The sequence below is a fragment of the Notechis scutatus genome, chromosome 10, assembly GCF_049901735.1.
Source record: "Notechis scutatus isolate UNSWTSFEM ecotype Mainland chromosome 10, rNotScu1.2, whole genome shotgun sequence".
Classification (NCBI taxonomy): domain Eukaryota; kingdom Metazoa; phylum Chordata; class Lepidosauria; order Squamata; family Elapidae; genus Notechis; species Notechis scutatus.
The window spans coordinates 7143479-7163849 of record NC_142018.1 but is presented as its reverse complement, the minus strand read 5'-3'; the positions used below and the strand labels follow the sequence as shown (position 1 = coordinate 7163849).

Here is a 20371-nt window from a genome sequence, read left to right as displayed (position 1 = left end):
GAGTCCAGAGCTGTTGGAAGTTCCTGGTTTGGAATAAAAAAAAATCAGCACTGCTGGCAGCCGGGTGCCAGCACTCGGCCAAAAACCCGCTTATCACCCGAAATATCAATTTAATGGGAATCATTTATTTAATTTATATTGCTGCCTATTGGCCCATGGCGACTCGAAGCGGCTTACACGATGTAAAACCCTATTTAAAAAAAAAAAAAAAACAATAAAAACTAACAAAAATAATCAAATAAATTAGTAAAGTATGATAGAACAAAATTTGGGGGGGAGGGAACCCAACTCCCACCCGTCTCCCCGACAACAGCAGATCACGCTAGCCATTGGATGGGCTCCATCTCTCTCTGGGTTCCCCAGGCCCGCTGGCCAAACCAGATCTTCAGTGCCTTTCGGAAGAGTATTTATTTATTTATTTATTTGATTTGTCAATTGTTTACAAGATAATAAGTATAAGTGTATACATAGTTGTGAATACATGAGATGGGTACATATAAGTATTAGTGAGGGGGCCATTCTAATCTCTGGGGGAATGATGTTCCAGAGAGTTGGAGCCACCATGGAGAAGGCCCAGGTGTATCTCCCCCAAGGGTGGGACCTGCAACATTCCCTTTACCTAGTATTAGAATCACCTAGTATTAGAATCAGTCCTACCAACAATAGTTTATTCAAGAGTTATTCAAGTCTTCAAGAGTTACAATATTAGGAGAACTTGTTCCTTGTATCTATCCTATCCTATCCTATTCTATCCTATCCTATTCTATCCTATTCTATTCTTCATTCCAATATTCATTCAATATGCTATTCTATTCTACTCTACTCTACTCTATTCTACTCTACTCCAACTCTATTATTCTATTCTATTCTATTCTATTCCATTGCACTCCACTCCATGTTTTCTATTCTATTCTATTTCTATTCTCTCATTCCAATATCCTGTCCTATTCTATTCTATTCTATTCTATTCTATTCTATTCTATTCTATTCTATTCTATTCTATTCTATTCTATTCTTCATTCCAATATTCATTCAATATGCTATTCTATTCCATTCCATTGCATTCCGTTCCATCTGAACTCCTGTTTGACTGTTGGCTCTAATGAAACTCTAAAGATTTGGATGTTATTGGCACTTCGCTTCCTACCAGCTCCGGCCAATTGGGGCGGAGGGGGGTTGTTGCTGACGCCCCCGAGCGGCCGTGCCCCTTGGCTCATCCAGTCCGGGTTTTTCCTCTCCTCGGGGCGGAGCAGCGCCTCGCTCGGGGGAATCCAGGCCGGGTTTTCGCCTCTCTGCCAGGGAGCGCCGGGTCAGCTGTGGGCGAATGCCCGGGCTGGCTGGCTGGCTGGCTGGCACAGGGCGCGTCTCCAGGAACCGCTGGTGGCAGCAGCTGGTGGCTGCCCTCCTTCTTCCAAAGGACTGGAAGGGGACGAGAGACTCTTGCTGCGGACCCCGCTGGCCCCCGCCGGCCCTCCGGACAGGTAAGCCACGGGGCAAGGGCACGGCGGGGTTTTTGCAGAAGGGGCTGGACGGGGCACGTGTAGCCTGGGGCGGTGGGGGGGGGGGACTCGACCCGCGACTTTAGGCTCAGCTGCGTTTCCTCTCGCCCCTTTCTGCTGGCTCCGCAGCCTGCCCTGCCTCGGCTGCCTCCCGGGGCTGCGTTCGCACGACCGCCCCGCGAGTTTAAGCCAACTCAGCCCGGGTCCTGGCTTGAGGATGCGGGGCACGGCAAGCTTTCCCCGGGTGCTTTCTCCGTGACTTGCGGGAGGAAGAGTTGTGCGAACGGAGAATCCCGGCTTCTGAATCGGGGGTGGGGGTTGGGGGGGGCGACTCGGGTGGAGCACCTGCCTACATTTCGGACCTCCGGAAGGTGTCCGGCTGTTCCGGCTTTGCCCGGGTTACCTCGAGCCCTAAGGAAGATCCGAGTTTGGCTACCCAGTTGAAGCTCAACCAGATTTTCAGAACGCAACTTGTTGATTCAGGCCGTGAGCGACGGAAAGTTCACCTCTCTTCTTTTGAAAGTACTTGGGGACTTGCAGGAGAAGAACGGGAAAAGCAGTAGGATTCGATTGTGTGGTCACCAAAAAAAAAAAAAAAGATGAGTTTTGCAAACCTTGGAAGGATATTCTTTTCCATCTGACACAAAACGGTCCAAAAGCTTTTCTTTCACTATATTTAAGCAAGCATTTTATGACCTCAAATCTTGACTTGAGAAACATTTAGAAGTGTTGACTGTGGACATATGTCGGTGTATGATTTTTCTTTTCTTTTCTTTTCTTTCTTTCTTTTCTTTTCTTTTCTTTCTTTCTTTCTTGCTTTCTTGCTTTCTTGCTTTCTTGCTTTCTTTCCAATATCTAAAAGGAAAGCCATAAAAATGTTTTTACTGGTTCATCCTTCAGTATCTCACATACATACATACAGTCTTCATTTGATTTGTAGAAAAGAAGTGTCCATTTCTGTAAAGCAAGTTTCCCTTTGTTTTTTGTTCATTTGTTTGTTTTTTAAAGTCTGCTTTGTTGAATGAGCCCTTATTGCTTGGGAGTCACACACACCCTGCCAAACCAAAACCACCAAAGCAAATTATACCGTGGTTTAACATTGTATGGGAATCAGGCTACTTTCTGACCCTAAAGTCGCAATTCCCTGTAATTAACCCATCAGAGAAACATGATCATTTGCGGTGACTTGCTTGGGACTGTGACCTGTGACATTCCTTTGATGTCTTCCCCAGGGATTTTGAACACATTTTACCCAGTTATGTGCAACAGTCACCCAGGGAATGTAGAAGGACATCAGGATTAATAGGTGGTTTGACTGAGCTTTCTTGCAAAAGAAAAGGAAAAATAGCAACCCAGCCCCTGACGTGGCATTTTCTCACTTCCATCAAAGGTATTCCTGAATAAAATAAATCCTGGAGTACACCGAGAGATGTTGCCCCATCAGTTTCTTTTGGAAAAAAAATAAAATAAAGTGATTTGGGATTAACAGATAAAGAATGAGTGCATATTTGTTAGGTATTTCCTGACTTTTCTGCAAAAGCCCAGGGCAGCTTTTACAAAGGTCTCCCTTCATTTTTATTATAAGGAGTCAAATTCTGGTGAGAGAGAATTACAGACCTGAAGTTGTCTGCTGAATGTTCATGACTGAGGATACATTGATTCTTGGGCCCCTGCAGCCCCCACCCACAAATAGAATGGATAGATAGAACAGAATAGAATTCTTTATTGGCCAAGTGTGATTAGACACACAAGGAATTTGTCTTGGTGTAAATGCTCTCTGTATACATTAAAGAAAAGATACAGTCATCAAGAATCATAAAGGTACAATACTTAACAATAAAAGTTAACCCATGATGTCTCAACTTTGGCAGTTTTAAGATGTGTGCACTTCCAACTCCCAGGATACTGGGAACTGAAGTCCACACATCTCAAAGCTGCCAACAGTGAGATATGCTGCATGCTGCTTTCACCCTTAACCTCTCTGGGTCTGATGCTGCGACCTTACTGAAGCTTGTTGGTTTTACATATGGTTTGAAACCACAATATCATGTTTATGTGTGACAACTGTTGAAGCCTATGGTCTGTATTGAGCTGTGTTCTTGTTTTATATATTGTACACACATACGTATACCCATAAGGATATACTGTAAGATAGATCCCATAGTCAGATCCCATAGTCGAAGGATCTTCAAACTGGCCAAGTTTAAGACTTGTGGACTTCAACTCCCAGAATTCCTGAGCTAACATGACTAGAGGGGGAATTCTGGGAGTTGAAGTCCACAAGTCTTAAAGCTGTCAAGTTTGAAGGCCCTGCCATAGTATGTCACAATACATTTTATTGAGCCCTACTATTTTCAGAGAAAATGTTCCTTTGCTTAGGCATGTTCAACGATCATGCGTCAAATGAAGTAAGTATTTAGAAGAAAACAGCAACTCATTCAAACACTGAGTGTAATTATGTCGGACAAATTGTCAATGGGCCTGACTTTTGGTGTAGCACTTGAAACAAGTTATATAGCTGGTTGAATAAGCCTCAACACATTAGATTTGGTTGCGTGCTCTCTCTCTCTCTCTCTCTCTCTCTCTCTTATATATATATATATATATATATATATATATTATATTATATATTATATTATATTATATTATATTATATTATATTATATATTATATATTATATATTTATATATATATATATATATATATATATATATATATATATATATATATATATATATCCAAAGAAATCCACCTTTGTCTTCTTCCTTGATGAGTTTCCTGCTTTACACTATTTATTTATTTATGTCACACCTTTATTATTTTTACTAATAACTCAAGATGGCAACATATCCCACACACCTTCTTCCTCCTGTTTTCCGCACAGCAACCACCCTACAAGGTGGGTTGGGCCCAGAAGGAATGACTGGCCCAAAGTCACCCAGCTGACTTTCATGCCTGAGGAGGGACTAGAACTCATTGTCTCCTGGTGATTGGCACAAAGCTACCCAGTTGGCTTTCCATGGCTAAGGCAGGACTTGAACCCATAGTCTCCCATTTTCTAGCCTGGTGCCTTAAACCACTTGACCAAACTGGCTTTCACTGGCTATTTAAATGAGAGGCTGCTTTGCAAAAATCAACTGCATTCCTGATTGTTGGCTTTACAGACGTCCAGATGGATTGGCCCACAAGTCCAAGAGCAGGGGTGTCAAACTCAAGGTCCGGGGCTCACCCTGAAAACAGTGAGGGACCGTCCTGTGGTGCCCGTGCCAGAGAAAATGGAGCCCGGGAGGGCTGTGCGTGGCCGTCCCAAGCTCCGTTTTCGCCGGCAGAGACGGTTACAGGAGGCCATCACAGCCGGAAAAGGAGCTTGGAAGCCTGTTTTTGCTGGCAGAGTGCTTTGCCACCACAGGCACCCCAACACAAATGACATTGAACTGGCCACGCCCCTGGCCACGCCCACTCCAGCCCCCCCGAGATAAAACACAACCCTGATGCAGCCCTCAATGAAATCGAGCTTGACACTCCTGTGTCTGAAAAATAAGCCAGGGGTCAATAAAAAGCTCAGGTAGCACAAGGTGGTTAAGGTATGGGATTATGACCAAGAAGAGCCAGGTTTATAGAAGCTTCCTCGTGGCCTTGAAGCCAGATGCTCCCTCTCAGCCAACCTCCTCTTGCAGAGTAAGACTAAGAACAGAAGTATTATAACGCCACCTTAACCACCTGAACTAAAAGAAGGATATAGGTAGACCTGGCTTAGGGTCACAACTGAGCCCAAAATTTATGCTGCTAAGTGAGACCTTTGTGAAGTGGCATTTCATGACTTTTCATACCGCATTTGTTAACTGAACCATTGCATTTGTTAAGTAAGTAACACCATTGTTTAGTGAACCTGGCTTCCCCACTGAAGTTGCTTGTCAGAAGGTGATCCCATAACCCTCTGCAATCGTCATAAATATGAGCCAGTGGCGAAGCGTTCGACAATAAATAACACGACCATGGGGGATGCCACAATGGTCCTAAGTGTGAAAAATGGTCAAAAGTCTCTTTTTTCAGTGCCGTTGTAACTTTGAACAGTCACTAAATGAACTGCTCTAAGTTGAGGACTACCTGTTTAATTTGAATTAATTGAAGGAGAGAAAACTAAGAAAACCACTGCACCATAGAGAGTGGCTCAACTTACTGCATCTCTGTATGGTTTGCCAGTTGCACAGTGGCAGATAGGAAAGCATTCCAGAGAGTTAATGTCATTGCCCAGAAGATCATTGGTTGCCCTCTCCCCTCTTTGGAAGAGCTTTATAGCTCCCTCTGCCTTAAGAAAGTTCAAAAGATCCATCTCATCCTGGACACTTTTTTTTTTTTAACTATTACCATCTAGCAGATGGTACAGAATAATAAAAACAAGGACAAATAGGCTGAAAAACAGCTTCTATCCAGGGCAGTAACTCTACTGAATTCTACTGTATAGTGCAGTGTTGCTGTGATGTTGTGGGGTTTTCAATTCAATGTGTGGAGTGTGAAGGATGTGTGTTTGTGTTTGTGTTTATTTTCATGGTCATGATGTACCCTGAAGATGGTGTTTGACTTTGTTGTACGAGGTGCAATGACAATAAAGTAAACTAAACTCAAAGGTTCATAAAAAAAATTAAAAAAATACTTTCCCGATACTTGCGTTATAATTCTCTTTCCTTTTCCACAAGGAACTCAAGGCTACTTGTCTATGAATCCTAACAAAGCAGCCTGATTTCCCAAGAAAATGCATGCATAGAAGCAGAAAGCATTCCCTTTTTTTAATTAAATCTCATAATTAAATTGGTGGGCTGTGGCTGAATCCAGCCCATAATTTTTCTGCTTGGAAGGGAGCTCCCTAAACCCAGTAATACCTTGGTTTCTGCTACTTGTAGACATAAAACACACATTGAGCTGTCACAGAGGATAGTTGGCTGGCTGAAATGCAAGCTTTGAAGTTTGACTTTTGCCATGAACAGCATGTCAACATTGTATATTATAAAAACAATTGCTAGAAATGCATCTGAGCTTGCAAAGGAACCCGAACATATCAAAGCAGGGGAGGGAAGTACTTTGTTTTCTATCCTGCTGCAAAATCCCAAGAAAGTTTTCAATGTGTACTTTTAATCATCTCTTTAATTTTCCAGAAAGCAAACCCTGTAGGTCAGTGTTTCTGCAACTTTAAGACATGTGGGACTTCAACTCCCAGAATTCCCCAGCCAGCTTAAAGTTGCCAAGTTGAAGAAACATTGCTGTGTAGACCATGGTTTTGAGTAGACTACTTGTGATGACTTGGGGCATGGCACAAAGGCAACACAGTCAAATAAACAAGAAGAGTCCCTTTATTATCTCCAACTTTGCCTCCAATGTCCAGGCTGGAGAAAAACTCTCCCAGGAACAGCCTTTAACTGTAGAAAATTTGTCAGAAACAAGGTACATACAAACTGTAACTAAAAGTCCAAACAAACCATGCTGCAGTAATTAACTTGACAGAGCAGGAAAAGGAATTGCAGACTTGAGAGCACAGCAAAACACACACAGTTGGGAAGATGCCAGGAACACAGATAAGCCACGACAATACCAAATAAATTCACAATTTGCTCCCAACAACTTGCTGTGCGCAACTTCCCTTTTTAAACACTGTTCCCAGCTGCAACTAATGAAGGGAATCAGGGCCCTCTCCTCCCTCATAAGCCATGCAACTCCCGTTGCTCCCGTCTCCATTCCTACCTGCATGCCCTAGAATGAAGAGGGGTGGGCCTGGGTCTTCCCTCTCCCTTCATCTACCTCTCCCCTGCTCTGCCCAGCTGGACTGTGCCCTTCCCCAGTTTCTTCCACAGCCAATGGAGCCATACTCTCACTCCCTGTCAGCTGCTCGGCCTCTCCCTCCGAATCAGATTCCAACAGGGGCATGACATTACTTGTTTACTCATGATTTGGCAGAAAGAGAGGAGACATCCCCCCTTTGCTGCACTGCACTGCTAAATATTTTGGCTTCATGATACTGGCTAAAGGGTCAACTTCATCAAAAAGCAAAGTTGTAGAAAGGTTATGATCTGTGCAGTTGCACTGATTGGGTGAGCTAGTAGGGTGATGAAATGTCTGCAAGAAAACAGCCAAGCTCAGAAAGCTCCAAGGACCCCCACAGCTCAGGAAGTTTCTTTGCCTCTGAGTCAGGCCGCCTCATAGCCCCTCAGCTGAGAGCTTTTGCGTTTTTCACAGCAGGAGTGGGCATTTGGGAGTCCTTCCTCGTTTTTGGAGAGGTTGGAGAGGTTCATCACGCCCCCTGTCTTTCTTCAATCCAGTTCGTGTCTTAAAAGAAGACTTGTGGTGTGGCACAGTGGTTAGAATGCAGTATTGCAGGCTAATTCTGCCCACTGCCAGCAGTTCGATCCTGACCCCTCAAGGTTGACTCAGCCTTCCATCCTTCCCAGGTGGGTAAAACGAGGACTCAGATTGTTGGGGGCAAGAAACTGACTGTAAACCACTTAGAGAGGGCTGTAAAGCACTATGAAGCGGCATATAAGTCTAAATGCTGTGCTGCAACTAATTGGATATTGCATTAGGAGCCATGATGATGTGGTGCTTAGAATGCAGTATTGCAGGCTAACTCTGCCCACAGCCAGGAGTTCAATCGTGACCAGCTTAAGGTTGACTCAATCTTCCATCCTTCAGTAAAATGAGGACCCACACTGTTGGGGGAGATATCCTGACTCTGTAAACCACTTAGAGAGGGCTGTAAAGCACTACGAAGCAGTATATAAGTCTAAGTGCTATTGGTATAATGCAAAACTGGGCAACTCCCCCCTCCATCTACATCCTCTGCAGGAGCAATCTATGGGGAGTTGTATGGCATGTTATTTGGGGAGGCATGAGGAAACCAAAGAAAAAAATCATTGGGGTTCAACATTCTCTTTCTAGCCTTTTATATTTAGAACATAGAATGCTAGAGTTGGAAGGGACCTTAGAGGTCTTCTAGTCCAACCCCCAAACAGGAGACCATCCTGGACAAAAGTCTCTTCATGAAAACCTCAAGTGATGGAGCACCCGCAATTTCTGGAGGCAAGCCATTCTACTGATTTAATTGTTCTCACTGATAGGAAATATATCTTTCCATATCCAGAAAGGTTGGAACTTCCGTCCGTTATTTCAGGGGTCGCCAACTCCCAGCTATGGACCAGTAACAGTCCATGGCCTGTTAGGAACTGGGCCACACAGCTGGAGTTGAGTGGTGGGTGGGTGAGTGAGTAAAACCGAAACTATCCCTCCCTTCAGCCCATGGAAAAATAGTCTTCCACAAACTCAGTCCCTATTTCCAAAGAGGTTGGGGACTCCTGCATTACTTCTTATCCTGCCCTCTGGTGCTTTGGCGAACACATTGACCCCCCTTTTCTCTGTGGAAACCCCTCAAGTATTGGAGGACTTCTATATGATCTATATCATATCATAACGTATCATTCGCTCATTTCCTTTTTCTGGATCCTTCTTCTTTTCTTCCTCTTGCACCACCAGCTAGTGAGAAAATTTGCAATTTTCTCCAGTGTCCAGAAGCAACAGGACTTCTGAAAGTGAAGACCCACAAATTGCAATCCAAACTTGAGTAAACTGTAGAACTGTGTTGTCCTGGGCTGTTTTGCAGAATTTTTTTTTTTTTCTGGAATAAGTTGAACTACGGGTTGAAGTCAACTTTTGCAAACCACCCAGAGTCACTTTGGTGAGCTGGAAGGTGTAGAAATTGGATAAATCAATAAAGATGAATAAAATAAGTAGTTCCTTTTGCATTATAGCACGAGGTCATGAAGTTCTTTCTTGCCTGGAGGTATTTCTCCAGGTGCGTTGAGCATTGCCCTCTCCCCTTCGGTTTATAGACCAAGCAAGCACAATGTAGCCTTTGTAAGGCTCTTAGCTTTGATTGCTTCTTAAAGCAACCTTGTTATCTGCAGCCCCCAAGATTACAGCTCAACAGAATTAATGGCTGATTATCTAGAGTAAATTTCTGATCGGGTCAGCTTTTGCTAAGAATAGTAAGCTTTTTGCCCCACGCTGCCACATTATCTTCAGTGTAAGTGTTGGCTAAGAAGGATTTGGAAGTGATGCCAAGTTAGAGCAGCCAGTCTTTATCAAGCACAGGCTGAGTTCAGGGAATTAACCAAAATCAGTTAAACAGATTGATTCCCTCCACTCAAAGGTGCCAGATAAGCATCACTGAAAGTGGGTTACCTTTGAGCAACTAAAGTGGAAATCTGCTCGGGAAAATTGGGAGGCATGATCAGTTGGACCCTAGAGATAAGAGCCAGAGATCAGGCAGAAGTTGATCTACTTTCAGCCTGTTTGGCAGAGAGGTTGTGGCTCGGGGGAAAAATAGAATATATCGAGTGCAAAAATTCAACCTTCAGCTTCTTCAGGTCCTGGTCAGAGAGGTAATTTAGATCAGTGGTTGGCAACCAGTGGGCTGGGGACCACAGGTGGTTTGTGAGAAAATTTTGGTGGTCCGCAGAGAAATGTGTCCCCCCCCCCCAAAGCAATTAATCCAGGCTGTACGGGAACACAAGGTTGCACCACCCACATGGACCACGGGAACACAAAGCTTGTGTCACTTGCATTGCGAACAACACGAGGTAGTGAGGGGAAGGGGGAAAGGGCAGAAGGGGGGGAACTTGCTCCACTGGCCCCACGTGCCTTGCCTGGCCACCAGGCTGCTTCTTTCTGCTTCTTTCTTCTTTTGCTTTTGGCTGCACACAAGGAAAGCAGTAAAAGTCTTTCTTTCCCCTCTCCCAAACTCCACCAGAAATGAGTCCTTGGGACCCTGCAAGGCCTCCTGCTCCAAGAGGCTGCGTCGGCGCGACAAGTCTCACAAAGATTCATTTTTGGTGGAGTTTGGGGGAGAGAAAGAAAGACTTCTGCTGCTTTCCTTGCATGAAGCCAAAAGTCTCTCTCTCTCTCTCTCCCCCTCCCCCCACTGAGAACGGAGCTGGAGACGGTATCTGTGATCCCAAATAAAGAATGATCGATTGATAGGAAAACAGGGTGGGGAATTTTCCTGCAGACTTTTTGGGGGATTTTCCCAGGGTCTCTGCTGCTTTCTGCAGAGACCCTGGGAAAAATGTCAGCAAGCCACCATCAGTCAAAATTCATATTAGTGGTCAGCGAGATTTAAAATTATGAGTTTGGGGTCCAAAAGGTTGGCGACCCCTGATCTAAATCAGGAGTGGGCAACTATGGCAACTTTATAACCTGTGGACTTAGTTCTGCATAATTAAACTTTTCTTCCACGATGAAATTTTTTTACGGCCAAAAACGGGTGACTTGCTTCCAAAATTTGGCAGCGTGATAGCATAACAGTATCAATAGCCCGTAGACTTATATACCACTTCACAGTGCTTTACAGCCCTCTCTAAGTGGTTTATAGAGTCAGCCTAGCATTCTGGGTCCTCATTTCACCTACCTTGGAAAGATGGAAGGCTGAGCCAACTTTGAGCCTGGTGAGAACCGAACTGCCAGCAGTGGGCAGAGTTAGCCTGCAGTACTGCATTCTAACCACTGTACCACCATTGTCTTTTCAATCCTGGTTAGGCTTTAGGGCTGACAAAAATAGGTTTAGAAATTCTGCAATTTGCCAATGTTTCTGCCAAGCACCAAAGATTCATTTAATCCAGCGTTTCCCATATTTGGTGACTTTATTTATTTGTTTATTCATTTTTATTTTTTATTAATAAAGTTTTTTTTATTACTTTTTACAAGTAATTCAAGACAGTGAATATATCCAACCAACATTCCTTCTATTTTTCCCTACAACAGCCCTATGAGGTGGATGGGGGTGATAATGATGGCCAAAGGTCACCCTGCTTGCTTTCATGACTTAAGGTGGGACCAGAATACACGGTTTCCTGGTTTCTGACCTGGAGCTGTAACCGCTATATCAAATTCTACAGAGGCCAGGGAATTCTGGGAGTTGAACTCCAAAGTCTTCAAGTTATCAAGTTTGAGAAACATGAAGTCCACTAACTGAGTGGGCATTTGAACCCAGGCTTGAAGATCTGGTAAGCTGCTGCCTCAATCTATTTCTCTGCCTTTGTTCTGAAATTCACAAGTTTTGACCCGGATTCTTTCTCCACTTCAGTTGTTGATCCCTACCACTGTCAGGTCACTGAAAGGGACCATTTATCTTTTCCAGCCAACGCGGGCTTTAAATACTCATCTGAGAGCAAGCCATTTTACATCTTTTGTCACGTATCTGCCAGGTCGAACAGGCTGCAGGTCTGTGTGGTCTTCCATTAATCCAAACTGCTTTGTTTGTGATCAAACAGAAGAGAAATTACACGAGGAGGCTACATCCTGTGTTCCTGTGCTAGACAAACAGACTCCAGCTACAGAACTCAAGCAGTATCCAAATATTTAAACTGCTGTTCTGAGTTGCAGCCTTGTCATAGAATCCAACATTTATTACAGAAAGTTAAGCAAGCAGTTCCTTTTCCTAAATAAATTAGATCTCCGGTGCTTGGAGAAGGAATGGTGGTGTCATTCCTTGTATCTTGAGTGGCAGCAACCAGCTAATCTTTCCTGCGCATAAAGGGAGCTAAGCCAAGTCAGAGATTTGGTTGATGCTTCGATAAGAGACAACAAAGGGACCCCACAGCAGCGGTGGCATTCAGCAGGTTCTGACCAGTTCTGGAGAACCGCTAGCAGAAATTTTTGAGCAGTTCGGAGAACCAGCCAATCCCACCTCTGACTGACCCCGCCAACCCCACCTCTTCTCTGCCTCCCGAGTCCCAGCTGATTGGCTGACATCTTCTTTGGTTGCCCTGCACAGGAGAATGGAACTGGAAAGCAGGCTAGCGGGGGTGGGGAGGGAATGGGGATTTTGCAGTATCCTTCCCCTGCCACACCCACCAAGCCATGCCCACCAAGCCACGCCCACAGAACCGGTAATAAAAAAATTTGAATCCCATCACTGCCCTAGGGTTGCAAAATAGATAGAGGAGGAGGAGGAAGAAGAGGGGGAGGAATAATGATAGAAGAAGACTACAGGGGCATCTAAAATCACGCTCAAATCAAGGATGTGCTTATTTTTCACTTTCTTCACCAATTTTCTGTGCCATTAATTCAGGACTGTACTGTGACACCGGTTCCATTGCCTTTTCTGTTTTCCTCTGTGGATGTCAGTGCACCAACTATATTTACATATCAGTGAATTTATTTATTTATTTATTTATTTTTATTTATTAATTTGTCAAAAGCTTACAATATAACAGAAACAAGAATAAACATAAGTTTAAATACAAGAAATAGGAACTAATAATTGGGGACAATAGGACAGGGACAGTAGGCACGATCGTGCGCTTATTCATGTCCCGATATGCCTTCTATGTCTCTGGCTCAGCCTCTTGTATGACTCCAAACAATGGTGGTTTATTCCACAACCATGGTTAACCACCACGTCCAAACCCAGCAGAGAGTCAAATCGGAGCGCAAGATTCCTGTTGCAAGCTGATTGGAGATACGACTCTGGAAACCTGGAATGCAGAATGATGATGATAATAATAATAATAATAATCTATGATTATTTTATTATCTAATAAATCATAATGATTTGGAGGCCACAAGAGAAGGAAGTTTCTTGCAAGCTTTTCAGTGGAGACTTGTGAAGTCAGACAATCAAAGCATTCAGAAGAATGAAGTTGTTTCTGGATATTGGCCAAGTCTTGGCCTTGGGGGGGGGGGGTGCAGGAAGTGGTTGAAAAATTGCAGGTAGGGTGGAAAAGCTGTCTGTGGCAATAACCACACAGGCTTCTTTGTTAATTTATGCCAGCTCAGCAGTCCTACCTTCCAGAGGTGTCCTCACTTGGTCTCATTCTGATGGTGTATGTTTTTTGGGTTTTTTTTTTTTAAAAAATCTGCAATTAGAATGGAATAGAATTCTTTATTGGTCAAGTGTGATTGGACACACAAGGAATTTGTCTTGATGTAAATACTCTCAGTATACATAAAAGAAAAGATACATTTGTCAAGATTCCAGAATCATAAGGTACAACACTTTCTTTCAGATCTTGAAAAGTTAGCTCTCTTTTCTCCCTTTCTCCTTTTCCAACTTTTTTAGAATGGATAGAATGAATAGAATAGAATAGAATAGAATAGAATAGAATAGAATAGAATAGAATAGAATAGAATTCTTTATTGGCTAAGTGTGATTGGACACACAAGGAAGTTGTCTTGGTGCAAATACTCTCAGTATACATAAAAGAAAAAATACATTCATCAAGAGTCAAGAATCATCAGGTACAACACTTAATAATAGTCACAGGGTACAATAAGCAATCAAATCATACTAGGAAGCAGTCAATATAAATTGTAAGGATACAAGCGACAAAGTTACAGTCATACAGTCACAAGTGGGAGGGGATGGGTGATAAGGAGTGATGAGAAGGTTAATAATACTAGTAGTGCAGACTTTAGAAATAGTTGAACAGTGTTGAGGGAATTATTTGTTTAGCAGAGTGATGGCATTCGGGGAAAAACTCTCCTTGTGTCTATTTGTTCTGGTGTGCAGTGCTCTATAGCGTCATTTTGAGGGAAGGAGTTGAAACGGTTTATGTCCGGGATGTGAGGGGTCTGTAAATATTTTCACAGCCCTCTTTTGACTCCTGCAGTATGCAGGTCCTCCATGGAAGGCAGGTTGGTAGCCATTGTTTTTTCTGCAGTCCTAATTATCCTCTGAAGTCTGTGTCTGTCCTGTTGGGTTGCAGAACCAAACCAGACAGTTATATAAGAAAAAAAATTATTTTTAAAAACAAACAAACACATACAAAACATAAAAACATAAAACCATCTTCCATTTTATATACATACAGTGTGTCAGTTGGTTACATATCTTTTGTGCTATCCTTTTGTAGTCATTTACTCACAATTTATATTAGTCTTCACATTATCGAACTATGCTTATATATTTATCAGTTGTTAATCATCCATGACTAAACTACCGTGTTTCTCCAACAATACGGCCTCCACCAATAGGAAGACCCAGCATGTTTTCTAGGCATAAAATCAAATTAAGCCCCTCCCCCCAAATTTAGGCCTAGTTTAAAACATGCAAAATAGGGGGAAGGGTGGGGGGACTTGCCATTTGGAGTGCCGTTGGAGTTGCCACCGCCGTTTGGAGTGCCATTGGAGCTGCTGCCGCCGTTTGGAGTGCCGTTGGAGGTGCCGCCGCCGTTTGGAGTGCCGTTGGAGTTGCCGCCGCCGTTTGGAGCTGCCTCTGCCGTTTGGAGCCGCCGCCGCTGTTTGGAGTGCCGCCGCCACGTTTGGAGCTGCCGCTTCTGCGTTTGGAGCACTGCCGCTGTTTGGAGCACCACCGCCATTTGGAGCACCGCCACCACTCCAAACACAGCGGCAGCTCCAAACACGGAAGCGGCAGCTCCAAACGTGACGGCGGCACTCCAAACGGCGGCAGTGGCTCCAAACGGCAGAGGCAGCTCCAAACACAGAAGCGGAGTCTTCGCCGCCGTTTGGAGTGCCACCGTCACGTTTGGAGCTGCCGCTTCCGTGTTTGGAGCTGCTGCCGTGTTTGGAATGGCGGTGGTGCTCCAAACAGCGGCAGTGCTCCAAACGCGGAAGCGGCAGCTCCAAACGTGGCAGCGGTACTCCAAACGGCGGTGGCTCCAAACGGCAGAGGCAGCTCCAACGGCACTCCAAACGGCGGCGGCAGCTCCAATGGCACTCCAAACGGCAGCGGAATGGGCAGAAGGGAAAGCAACAGCGGCAGGTGCCAAAGGTCTTGGGTCTGCAGCAAAGGTGTTTGGTGGGAGTAGGGAGCTCTCTGCGCTTCGCCATGATCGCCCGTTAGGAGCGGCTGGTGGCAAGGCTGCCCGCGGGGCGCTCTAGATGAGGATGAAAGGGGGGAAATTAAGTTACCCCCGAAAAGAGGGCCTACCCGTTTTTTCGGGGCTCAAAAAAAAATAAGGCCTGGCCTTATTATGTGAGAAACACGGTATTTATTTCATCATTTTATATGAGATGTTCCAAGTTTTATCTTAAAATTTGTGTTATACTTTCAACCAGTGGTTATATATATCTATATTATGTTTTATATCAGTCTATTAAATTTCTATCACAAAATTATCTAGTCTATTATATCACCATGCCTTTTTATCCAACCATTGGTAAAACAAATCCCATATCATATAAAATTGCAATATATTCATCTTAATTGTGGATATTCTCCCAGTCAATGATCATTGCAATTTTTCCCATTTCATCAAATCTGTCACAATCTGCTGTTTGAGTTTAACATAGTTATCTTCCTTCATCATACTACATCTTGGTGTAATATGAATCCCTAAATATTTAACCTTGTTCGTGACCTGTATTTTTAAAATTTCTTCCAACTCTTTCTTTCGTCTTGCTAACGTATTCTTTGTTAATATCTTTGTTTTGTCTTTGTTTATTCTCAAACCTGATACTTTTCCATATTCTTCTATTTTTTCTATTAATTTGGGTGCTGTTTCCAATGGGTCTTCTAATATAAATACCAGGTCATCTGCAAAAGCTGACAATTTATACTCCTCCTTTTTAATTTTCATTCCTTTTATTTCTTTTTCTTCTCTGATATTCCTATTCAAGACTTCCAATGTTAGCACAAACAGCAGAGGCAACAATGGACAGCCTTGCCTTGTCCCTTTTCTTATATCTATGGATTCTGTTAATTCTCCATTCACCATCACCTTTGCAGTTTGTTCATGGTATATTGTTTCAATGGCTTGGATAAATTTCTTACCGAAGCCCATTTGTATCAATTGCAGTAAACCAACATTGTCAAAGGCTTTTTGAGCATCTAGAACAGGGGTGGGCAAACATTTTGGCTCGGGGGCCGCATTGACTTTTAAAATTTGACAGACGGGCCGGGTCAGCACAAGATTTTTTGGGAATCGCCCCCCCACCCTTCCCCCCCTTTCCTCCTTCCCCTCCCCTCGGAGGCCCCTGAGTCAGGAGTTGCTACCGCTGGCGCGGCTCCGCGCGGCTCCAGTCCCGCGTTGCCTCGGGAAGGAAAGGCAAAAAGGAAGAGCCGCGGTGGTGCTTTGCAACGGCAGCAGCGGCTCCTGGTTTTGCCTTTCCTTCCCGAGGCAACGCAGGATTGGAGCCGCGTGGAGCTGCGCCGGCGGTAGCAACTCCTGACAGCCCCAGCCCGGGCGGTGCGAGCGGAGGCCGCTGAGCGGCAGGAAAAGGGAGCTGGGCCAGCCACAGACCAGCCTCCGTGCAACACGCCGCCGCCCGGCCCCGGCGAGGGAAAGCAGCGGGCATTCCCCGGGCGCGCAGCGGGGGGTCTCTTTTGGCCGGCCCCGATTTTTTTTTCAGAGCGGAATATCATGCCTGGCGCCCGCGAGTTAAAACGAAGCCGAAAGTTGCTGGGAAGTTGCTCGGGTGCTGGGAGCAGGCTTTTAAAGTGCCGCCCGAGCAGGACCGCCGAGCCGGGAAACGGGGCACCAAGGCAGGGCAAGGCTCCACCAGCAGCAGCCTAGCTTTAGGTGGCTCCAAGCAGCCTGCCCCGCCCGCTGGGTGGAACCTTTCCCGCTCCTCGGCGGGAAGACGCTCCAGCCTGCAAGCTTTGCCTTTGCAAAGTTTAAGCCTGGAAGCCCCGGAAAAAAAAGGGGGATCGGCGGGGACTCACCTTCGAGAGACGTCGCACTCGAAGGTGATTTCGAACTCCCAGCCGAGGCCTTTGCAAATTTCTTTTCTTTCCTACCCCTAGATTGCTCCGCACTGTTTTGCAGCTTTGGGGGCCACGCGGCACAGGGCAATACGCCACACCCAGCGATTTTTTTTCAGGGGAGGGCCGGATTGGACAGACCAATGGCAGTGATTTTTTTTCAGGGGCAGGCCGGATTGGACAGACCAATGGCAGTGATTTTTTTTCAGGGGCAGGCCGCATTGGACAGACCAACGGGCCGGATGTGGCCCCCGGGCCGTAGTTTGCCCACCCCTGATCTAGAAACATCAAGGCCATTTGCTTCTCAGGGTGTGCTTCAAAATATTCCAGAGTATCCAAAATGATTCTCACATTGTCTTTGATTTGTCTCTTTGGCAGAAATCCATTTTGATCAGTATGAATAAAATTATTTAAGTATCTTTTTAGTCTTTCTGCCAAAATTGAAGCAAAAATTTTACAGTCTGAGTTCAGTAAAGATATAGGTCTATAATTTTTAACTTGCTGTAGGAAAACCAGACAGTTATAGAGGTGCAGGTGACAGACTCAATAATTCCTCTGTAAAACTATATCAGCAGCTCCTTGGGCAGTTTGAGTTCATTTCTTTCCATTTGTTTCCTAGGAGCCTCTATTCGGGAATATGCTTTCTTCCTTTCATGCTTGCTTGCACTGCCTGGCAAGCAAATATTTTCTTTGAACTCTTTATGGCTCCTTTCAAGAGAATAATAGATTTTAAATATCCCTTTTCTTCTTCTTCTTCTTCTTCTTCTTCTTCTTCTTCTTCTTCTTCTTCTTCTTCTTCTTCTTCTTCTTCTTCTTCTTCTTCTTCTTCTTCTTCTTCTTCTTCTTCTTCTTCTTCTTCTTCTTCTTCTCCTTCTCCTTCTCCTTCTCCTTCTCCTCCTCCTCCTCCTCCTCCTCCTCCTTCTTCTTCCTCCAAAGGCTGATATAAAACATGCAGCCAGCTGGGATGTTCTCAGGCAGTTGATTTGCTCGATCAGTGCAGAGAAGGTGAAACAAGAAACAAAGAGGAGGCCTTGATTTATTTTGTGAAGGATATTCTATTTTATTTTAGATTTTTGCTGGACCTTAGCACCCCCTATTGCTCCTCCTGGCATTCTTGCAGAATCAGAGATCCTTTTGAGGCATCTGGCAGGCAGATGCTGCTAAGGGCCTGGCCAATTGGAGAACCCCCTTCAAGAAAAGAAAGGAAAAAAAAAAATCTTCCTGTAATAACATGTTAAAAACTTTTCCTGCAAGATTTTCAGCTAATCTGACAAAGTCAAGCAAAGACGAAATTGCTTCCAATGTTTTTTTTTTTCCTTCTTTCTCCCCTCCCAATAAAGGAAGCTTTTTGTGACGGATGTACAAAAGTACATAGCAGAGGTGCCCAAACTTGGCCACTTTAAGACTTGTGGACTTCAACTCCCAGAATTCTGGGAATTGAAGTCCACAAGTCTTAAAGTGGCCAAGTTTGGAGACCATTGTCTTAAAGTTCCCAAGCTTCAGAAACACCGGTCCAATCCTTCAGGAGGGAGAAAAATAGCAAGATCCCAACACTTTTGGGGATCCTGAGAATATTCTTGGAAAGAGCTGGAGATTTGGGGTAAAAAAGGGAAAGAGGAACAAGATTCCACTGTTGGAAGAATTATCCTTCCGGGTTCAGTTCCAGGTGGGAAAAAAGACACTGGAAACATGGAGACTGTTTGGAAAGATGGTTTAATGGTGGACAAGACCCCACGGCTTGGAGCTCCAAAGAAGGAAGGATGATCACATGCTCCTAGGTGAAAGAAAAGATCAAGAAGGGCTGAGATTGCCTGGGTTTTATAACCTTTGTTGGGATTTGAATTGGAGCTCGTATTCTGATTGGTTGTCAGACTCCCATGGGGCCATGCAGGGACAACTCTGTAGGCTGTCCTGAGTTTCAGGCTTGGTTGAACCTTGCTGGATGATGATGCACTGAAAGGGCTTTGGGGCAATTCCTATTATGGTTCTACCTGGAGATCTTTGTTATGTAAAATATTCTGGCCCAGACCTTAACAAAGGTGGGGATGAGCTCCTGCTTCTCGGGTGTTTCTGCTCTTGAGTTTCTACTCTTTTTAGGGGAAATATTCTGCCTTTTTTAGTATTTCCTGGGATATTTCATTTTTCTAGGAGAAGGGTGGTTTTAACTTCCAACAGGATGTTCCAAGGTCAGAATTTGCTCAGTTCTCCAATGGTAGCTTCTGCAGGTAATCCTTGACGTAAGACCACAATTCAGCCCCAGATATTCACAAAACGGTTGTTAAGTGAGATTTCTTGCCCCATTTTACGCCCTTTCTTGTCACCGTTGTTAAGTGAATCGCTGCACTTGTTAGGTTAGTAGTGACTCTGGCTTCGCCTTTGACTTTGCTTGGTCAGATGGTTGCAAAAGGTGGTGATATGACCCTCCCCCCAGGATATGCAACAGTCATAAATATGAATCAGTTGTCAAGCATCTGAATCACATGGCCATGGGGATGCTTGCAATGGCCATGTGTGAAAAATGGTTACAAGTTGGCTTTCAAGTGATTTTGTAACTTCTAACGGTCACTAAAGGAACTCAAGGACTACGGGTATTGTCTCAGTCCAAAGATTCTTCAATCTTGGCAGAGAAATGTATTTTTTCCCATTAGCACTGCATCTATTTGCAGGAAATCAGACTGTCCATTCTCCCAAAAACTTGAAGGTGAAAATAAAGAATATCTTAACAAAGTAGGAAGTTAGCACCCACCCCTCTCCTAGAAAAATGAAATATCCTAGGAAATATTAAAAAGGCAGAATATTTCCCCTAAAAAGAGAAGTAGAAACTCAAAAGCAGAAGCTCACCTCAGAAGCAGAAGCTCACCCCCTACATTTGTTAATGAGCGGGCCATTAAGGCCTGGGCCAGAGTATTCTACATAATAAAGACCTCTACCCATCTCACCACCTGGCCTGGGAAGATTGCATCAGCCAGCACTCAGGTGAAGCCATATGGTCCAGCTCCCGCACCCTGGGAGTCTGACAGCCAATGGAATCCATTTCTTACAGAGGAACAGGAAATACTAAGGTGTGGCCCAACAGAGGGTATATAATTAAAGGTCTCTCAGCATCTTGGCCCTTTTTTTCCCTTCACCCAACCTCTTGAAGCATGTGATCGTCCTTTTCACTTTG

General features: G+C 44.4%; 1 protein-coding gene across 1 annotated transcript in view; it reads left to right on the top strand.

The window, feature by feature from the left end:
- The first annotated feature begins 11436 nt into the window (after positions 1 to 11436).
- The window catches only part of LOC113416622 (synaptotagmin-like protein 2), a 46570-nt gene continuing 37635 nt past the window's right edge, over positions 11437 to 20371 (top strand). Inside the window, exon 1 of the mRNA XM_087972047.1 lies at positions 11437 to 11545. The gene's annotated coding sequence lies outside the window, so the exon portion shown is untranslated. The remainder of the gene's footprint in view (positions 11546 to 20371) is intronic.